This window comes from Chenopodium album, chromosome 2, assembly GCF_948465745.1.
Source record: "Chenopodium album chromosome 2, dcCheAlbu1.1, whole genome shotgun sequence".
Classification (NCBI taxonomy): Eukaryota; Viridiplantae; Streptophyta; class Magnoliopsida; order Caryophyllales; family Amaranthaceae; genus Chenopodium; species Chenopodium album.
In genome coordinates this window covers 5,132,413-5,140,497 of record NC_137835.1, presented here as the reverse complement: position 1 = coordinate 5,140,497, position 8,085 = coordinate 5,132,413, and positions in this window count along the sequence as shown.

Below are 8,085 nucleotides of genomic sequence, written 5' to 3'. Positions count from 1 at the left end.
TGTTCCAATGTCTTTGATATGAAAATATCTTCGATAAGAACACGTCTCAAATTGCGTCTCTTATCGAGTGCTCGGTACCGTGCCTGAGAAACAAGAATGCCAAGTGAGTGATAGACCGCATGATCGAGATTGCCCACACTTATAAAAATAAAATAAATGCTAAAGCAAAAAGAGCTAAAAAGAGTAGAAACCCCAAGCATAAAAATACAAATATTCAAAAGCAAGGATGCACACCTTGGGGGCTTATCTAGGGTCTTGAGCCTTTATCCCCTTCTTCTTTAATCCTTTAGCCTAACCACGTTACAACCCTTAAAAAGACCTTTTTGAGGTATACACACTTGTGCGAGGTTTGGCTAGAGCTACGTTCAGCCTGATTCCTAACGGATACGTAGGCAACCTCACATCGAGGTGCGGCCGTAATAAAAATGCATTCATATTCATATTCACACACTTGCACCATGATCATAACAAGGAATTCCCTATGCTCATCCCTTTTCATTTAGAGCTAGACTTGGGGGCTTGATCCCTATATTATTAGCTTACCTAGCCTAAGAGTCACCACCATTTGACTCTTTTCAATAATATCTTTTCACACACTTAGCTCTTGCGGCCTAGCTTTAGTGTCACTTTCACACACTGCATAGATACATGACTAAATATATTTCCCTTAGGAACCCTTTGTCATGAAATCTTAATACAACGCTGAAGCATGACTTGTCATATCAAAATTTCTCATCAATCGTAATCATCATTGCATCACGAAGTATGAAGTGCTTAGCCTCCGTGCCTAAGTTACCCAAATACTTTCATCATTGAGTCAACCATTGAGATAGCCTAGGATGAATTAATCCTTGCACCTTGAGAGATAGTATCAAACAACATTTGACTAAGCTCATTCAACATGCATCTTCAAACTTTCGATTCTTTTTTGCGTCTTTCTTTTTCGGGAGAAAGTTGGTACCCTCCACAATTGACGGAAAATTTTTGCTTTTTTGCTTTTTTCGAGTCGCACGATCACATTACAATGCACACACGAGTCATGTACACATTGAGTCATGTCGTGTCATATCACTTTGATTTGAGTCTAACACATGTGTCATTACACTTCGAGTCGAGTCAATCTCGAGTCAGTCAATCACAGAGAGTCAAGTTTATACCTTGAGTCGTGTCAAGTCGATGAGTCAAGCAATGTTAAGCCTTAGGTCAACCCTAAGATAATTAAAGAAACTGGCAAAGTTCTATAGTCAAAAATAAATACAGGTGCAGCAGAATAGGGAAGACCCTACTCCAATTCTTGGCGCTAGAGATATCTCAGCAACGACAGAGCTCGAAGCCTCCCAAAAAGGTGATTTCGACCTCATACATCAATTTCGGGTTCCTTGGTACGCCAGTTAGCCCCTATAAGCAATTTGACATGATTAGTAGTCGGTTTGATTACAATTGCAATAAGTGATTGACCTGAAAAAAAAATCGTCTCACTTAGCTTAAGCGCCTAAAACACTGGCTCATTACAATCAGTTCAAAAGCAAGCACTTAAACGACAATATTTCCAAATATGGATTGTCGCGCATTCTTGTTAAATGACAAAGTTTTCCAAAAATTGGATTATCATCCCCAACTGACAATATTTCCAAAAATGGATTGTTGTGCATCTTCTTCAAACGACAATTTTTCCAAGATTGGATTGTCATCTCTGGCAAAGTTTCCAAGCGTGGATTGTCGTGCTCCTTCTTTGTTTGGCAAGTTTTTCCAAATTCGGATTGTCATACATTCATAGATCGCTGGCAAGTTTTCCGAGATTGGATTGTCATACACCCAGTTCCCTATAGCAAAATTTCCCAAAGGATTGTCGTAGGTCTCTACTCATCTTAAATTTCGGCAAATTTTCCCGAAGTGGATTGTCGGTCGACTCTTTTTTGCAAATGTTCCAAGACGCGGATCGTCAATAGTGGCAATATTTTCCCAAAAGGATTGTTGCATAGCGTTGGCAAATTTCCAAGGTGGATTGCTTTCAAGAGTTATGTTCCAAGATGTGGATTGTCGATTGTAGCAAAGTTCTTATGAAAGATTGTTACGAAGCATTGACAACTTTCCCTAAATCGGATTGTCATACATCATACAAGAGTTGTGTTGGCAACTATTCCCAAAGAAAAGAGGATTGTCATCACAGCAAAGGCACCGACATACAGGTTCGTTAGCAAAAAGCACCGACATACAGGTTCAGAGCAAAGAGCGCCGACGTACAGGCATAGCAAAAGGCAAGTTCAAGCGAACTTTAAGAGATCGACGGGCGTGGATCTTCGGTATTTTCCTTTGGGATATTATCGCATCAAATGAGGATAACTTCAAGAGAAGATGTCTTCGACATCATTCCCTAGCTTGCGGAAAGTTGTCATAAACAACTGAAGGTAATTTCGGGCGAAATTGTCTTCGATCATAGTTCCTGAGGCATGGAAGATGATCATAATGCGGATGAGAATTATTTCAAGAGAAATAATTTTCGATGATATTCCCTTGGACGTGGAATATTATCACAGCGGAGAAGGTAGTTTCAGGCGAAGCAATCTTCTATTTTGGAAGCAGTTACAAGGCGTAGCGGTTTTCAAGCGGGATGGCATTCTCTAGCTTGCAGGAGGTCATCAAAACAACAACAGCAGCAACAATCGGTTACTTTCAGAGACGTGTGCTCGACGGTGCAAGATACGCGTTTCTTAACTCTTCTATCTGTTTAACTAACGCTAGTTTTGCAGGTATCGGCGTTACAAGAGTGATTTAGGATCGCAGAACGTTCTGAATCATTCTCCGTCCCTATCGATACTTTGACTTTCGTTTTCGAAACTTGCGTTTCTCCAAACTCAGTCAAAGTGGGGGCTTCTGTAGACACCCATTTGTGTCTCCCCAAAACCAAACCCAGTGATGAGTGCCTTTCACGTCGAATCATAATCGAATGAAACGAAAGTGTGGAAAGGTCTAGTGTTGCGGAAAAATTTATTTCTTTTCTTTTCTCTTCTCTCTGTTTTTGAAAACTTTATTTTAAGAAAACAGCCAATCCAGTTTGGTTGGTCCATGATATGGGTCCAATAGTGGTGTAATTGGATGGGGCTTGCAAAGACCTTTCCAACGATATATTATAAGCCCAATTCCGATGAATATTGAGGAATTTATGGCCAATTTACTAGACTGGGCCCGGTTTGAGCTTTAAGTACGGCCCAATGATCTAGGGGAGGGCCTAATATGATTTATCATTCCTAATGTAATTAGGAATGGTTTTGGTCTTCTAGAACATTCTAGAAGGTCTCATCATTCTTAATTCAATTAGGATTCTTCAGAGTTTTAATTAGATCAAATAGCATTTTCGACTGAAATTATATTATTTTATCTTCCAGTACAATAAAATTATCAGATTTTCGAAAACGCGTTAAAATCCGGTTTGGCGTCCAACCCCAGGCCTTGGCGCCTGGAATCAGGATTGGCGCCAGACGCCAGCCATTGGCGCCTGGCGCTAGCCACTGGTCCTGGCGCCAAGTTGGTTTTTCGTTCTTCAGACTCTGTTTTGATAAATTATCTTTTTTGGATGTTTTTCTCTATAAATGTCGTATCAAAAACTCCGTTTTCATGGACGGATTATCAATATTCATTCACCAAGAATCTTCAATTCTCTTCTTAAAATCATTCATTCTTTCTTTTCTAAAACTTTGTTTTCTCGAATACAAAATTCCGCATTCATTAGATCTTGATACACCTAGCCATATTCGAAGTTGCCTTCGCCCTAGACGTGAAAGGTTTTAATTTCTGAGGGTTTGGTCCCAAATCTCTATTTCAATTATTTAGTTTAATTGTTTTGTTTATTATTTTCCTTGAAGTTACTAACGTGTGTATTTTGTTATTAGAAAGAGATACGAGGCATCCAAGTAAGTACTTTAATGGTTTAATTGATTTATGATGTAGAAATCATGTTTATATCGTTATTATGATATTCCTAGTATCATGTCTAGGGTATTTTTAATATTAAATATGATTGTTATGATGCTTCCTACGTTCTTTCTAATATTAATTCATGTTAGTATCATGTTAGGGCTAAAGCTTTGATTTTTATTGCTTAGTGACATGCTAGGGTTTGTTATTAATCTTGTTAGTATCATGCCTAGGATCTTGCTATGTTTATTATGCTTTAACGTGATTATGATTATAATTTATGGTTATCATGGTGATTGTGATTATTTTAATGATGATTATTATTATTAATGATGTTGATTATTTATTATGTTGCTTGATGCTTATTTATTGTTATTGCTTGATCACCTTTTATTGCATGTTAAAGGGAATTGGTATTTGCAACCACGCTTAATAAGATATTAATAATCTTGTTTAGGGTTAATTGTGATTGTAATTCAAGTGATCGCCAATAATAGTTTATTTGTGCATTAAATTCAACCAACATAGATTAAACAGGTTTAGGGTAATCCTATTGATTGTATGTTAGTCAGAAAGCGCACATGAATACGAGCAGAATAAAGTAGAGGCCTATTATTAGGGCATGTTCAATCTCTTTTAGGTTGGATTTGTACCATCATCCCCGAACCCTTATTTGGTTCATGACCTTATGGAGTTGACGATCTCTTGGATCGTTAAGGGGTGTAACCTTCACCTCGTGAACGGTTTACAAGTTCCTTAAAAACTTGTTGGCGACTCTTTTGCTCTATCTTCTTCCCTTTTGGACGCCACCGTACTTTAGTGTATGATCACAGTGGGGTTCAAGCTAGTGGGATTTTAAAGGCTTGAAATTATTCCCTACAATACTGATCATTTATGGTTCCAAACGACATTAGAAGACCCCGAGATGTATCTCCTTAAATCTCATTTTGTTTTCGACACCATGCCCCGAAACCTTCGAAATTTCTAAAAAAAACATGGATATTAGCCTTTAATTTTGGAATTTTTTTTGACTTTAAATTATCAATTTACTGGTTTACAACTTGCACCGATTTCATTTACTCAAGCCTCTCACAAATATTTATGACAACAAATGATGATCATATATGGTTCAAACGACATTATATGATCCCAAGATGTATTCCCTAAAATTTAAAGACTTTTAGACACCGGGCCTCGAATACTCCAAATTTCTTAAAAAATGTAGATATTCGCCTTCAATTTTTGAATTTTTTGACTCTTTTTCGCCCGAAAATAAAAATTGCCGAAATGTTTACCATGGTCCAAAATACACTCTCGGAGTCCAATTGGGAAACAACTAATTTACCAATTTACAACTTGCACCGATTTCATTAATTCAAGCCTAGCACAAACATTTATGACAACATATAATGATCATATATGGTTCCAAACGGTATTATATGACTCTGAGATGTATCCACTTAAATTTCAAGCGTTTTCGACACCGGGCCCCGAAACCTACAAAATTTCTCAAAAAGCGTGGATATTAGCCTTAAATTATGGAATTTTTTGACTTTTTTTCGCCTTAAAATAAAAATTGCCGAAATGTTTACCATGGTCCTTAATACCCTCCGAGAGTCCAATTGGGTGGGTGGAACCATCCCATTTTCCTTTAAACGACCAATTTACCATATGCAACTTGAACCGATTTAATTAACTATAGCCTACCACGAACATTTATGACAACATATAATGACCATTTATGGTTCCAAATGGCATTATATGACCTCGAGATGTATCCCCTAATATCTCATTTCTTTTCGACACCGGGCCCCGAAACTTTCGAAATTTCTAAAAAAGCATGGATATTAGCCATGAATTTTTGAATTTTTTTTGCTTTTTTCGCACGAAAATAAAAATTGCAGAAATGTTTACCATGGTCCCTAATACCCCCCGGGAGTCCAATTGGATGGGTGGAAACATCCAATCTGCCCTTAAACGATCATCGGTTTACAACTTGCACCGATTTCATTAACTTAAGCCTATCACGAACATTTATGACAACAAATGATGTTCATATATGGTTCCAAACGACATTATATGATCCCAAGATGTATTTCCTAAAATTTCAACACTTTTAGACATCGAACCCCGAATACTCCAAATTTCTTTAAAAACGTTGATATTCGCCTTCAATTTTTGAATTTTTTTACTTTTTTTCGCCCATAAATAAAAATTGTCGAAATGTTTACCATGGTCCATAATACTCTCCCGGAGTCCAATTGAGTAGGTTGAACCATCAAATTCGCCTTTAAATTAAACAACAAATTTAACGATTTACAACTTGCACCGATTTCATTAATTCAAGCCTACCACGAACATTTATGACAACATATAATGATCATATATACTCCCTCTTTCCCTAATTGTTTGCTCCACTTTCCTTTTTAAGGTGTCCCCAAAAGATTGCTCCATACTATTTTTGGCATGTTTTCCCACTTGCACTCTCTCTATCTCTCTCCTCATTGATATTTGTGTCAACCCATGTGCATCATTTTTTGGCCAAAACCTTATTATAGTAGATTTATGGTTTGGGGCAAACAATTGGAGACAGAGGGAGTAGTTCCAAACGGCATTATATGACTCCGAGATGTATCCCCTAAAATCTCAAACCTTTTCGACATCGGGCCCCGAAACCACCAAAATTTCTCAAAAAGCGTGGATATTAGCCTTCAATTATGGAATTTTTTTACTTTTTACTCCCGAAAATAAAAATCGCCGAAATGTTTACCATGGTCCTTATAACTCTCGATCTGGGAGTCCAATTGGGTGGGTGGAACCATCCAATTTGCCTTTAAACGGCTAATTTAGTTACCGGTTTATAACTTGCACCGATTTCATTAATTCAAGCCTACCACGAACATTTATGACAACATATAATGATCATATATGGTTCCAAACGACATTATATGACTCCGAGATGTATCCCCTAAAATCTGAAGTCTGTTCGACACCGGGCCCTGAAACCTACAAAAAATTTCTCAAAAACCGTGGATATTAAGCCTTCAATTATAGATTTTTTTGACTTTTTTCACCTGAAAATAAAAATTGCCGAAATGTTTACCATGGTCACTATTACCCTCTGGGAGTCCAATTGGGTGGGTGGAACCATCCAATTTGCCTTTGAACGGCCAATTTACCGATTTACAACTTGCACCGATTTCAATAATTCAAGCCTACCATGAACATTTATGACAACATAAAATGATCAATTATTGTTCCAAATGACATTATATGACTCCGAGATGTATCCCCTAAATTCTCAAGCCTTTTCGACACCGGGCCCAGAAACCTTAAAAATTTCTCAAAAAGCGTGCGTGGATATTAGCCTTTAATTTTTTAATTTTTTTTTTTGCCCTAAAAAAAAATTTGCCGAAATGTTTACCATGTTATATAATACCCTCCCCGATTCCAGTTTGGTTGGTAGGAACCATCCAATTTTCCTTTAAACCGCCAATTTACCGATTTACAACAACTTGCACCGATTTCATTAACTCTAACCTACCACAAACATTTATGCATGGCAACATATAATGATAATTTATGGTTCCAAACGGCATTATATGACATCGAGATGTATCCTCTAAAATATCATTTCATTTCGACACCGGACCCCGAAATATTCGAAATTTCTCAAAAAGCATGAATATTAGCCTTCAATTATGGAATTTTTGATTTTTTTTCGCCCAAAAATAAAAATTAACGAAATGTTTACTATGGTCCCTATCACTCTCTGGGAGTCCAATTGGGTGGGTCGAACCATCCAATTTGCCTTTAAACGGCCAATTTACCAATTTACAAATTGCATCGATTTCATTAATTAAAGCATACCACGAACATTTATGACAACATATAATGATCATATATGGTTCTAAACGACATTATATGACTCCGAGATGTATCCCTTAAAATCTTAAGCCTTTTCGACACCGGGCCCCAAAACCTCTAAAATTTCTCAAAAATTATGGATATTAGCCTTCAATTATGAAATTTTTTGACTTTTTTTCGCCAGAAAATAAAAATTTCCGTAATGTTTACCATGGTCCCTATTACCCTCTTGGAGTCTAATTGGGTGGGTGGAACCATCCAATTTTCCTTTAAACGACCAATTTACCGATTTACAATTTGCAA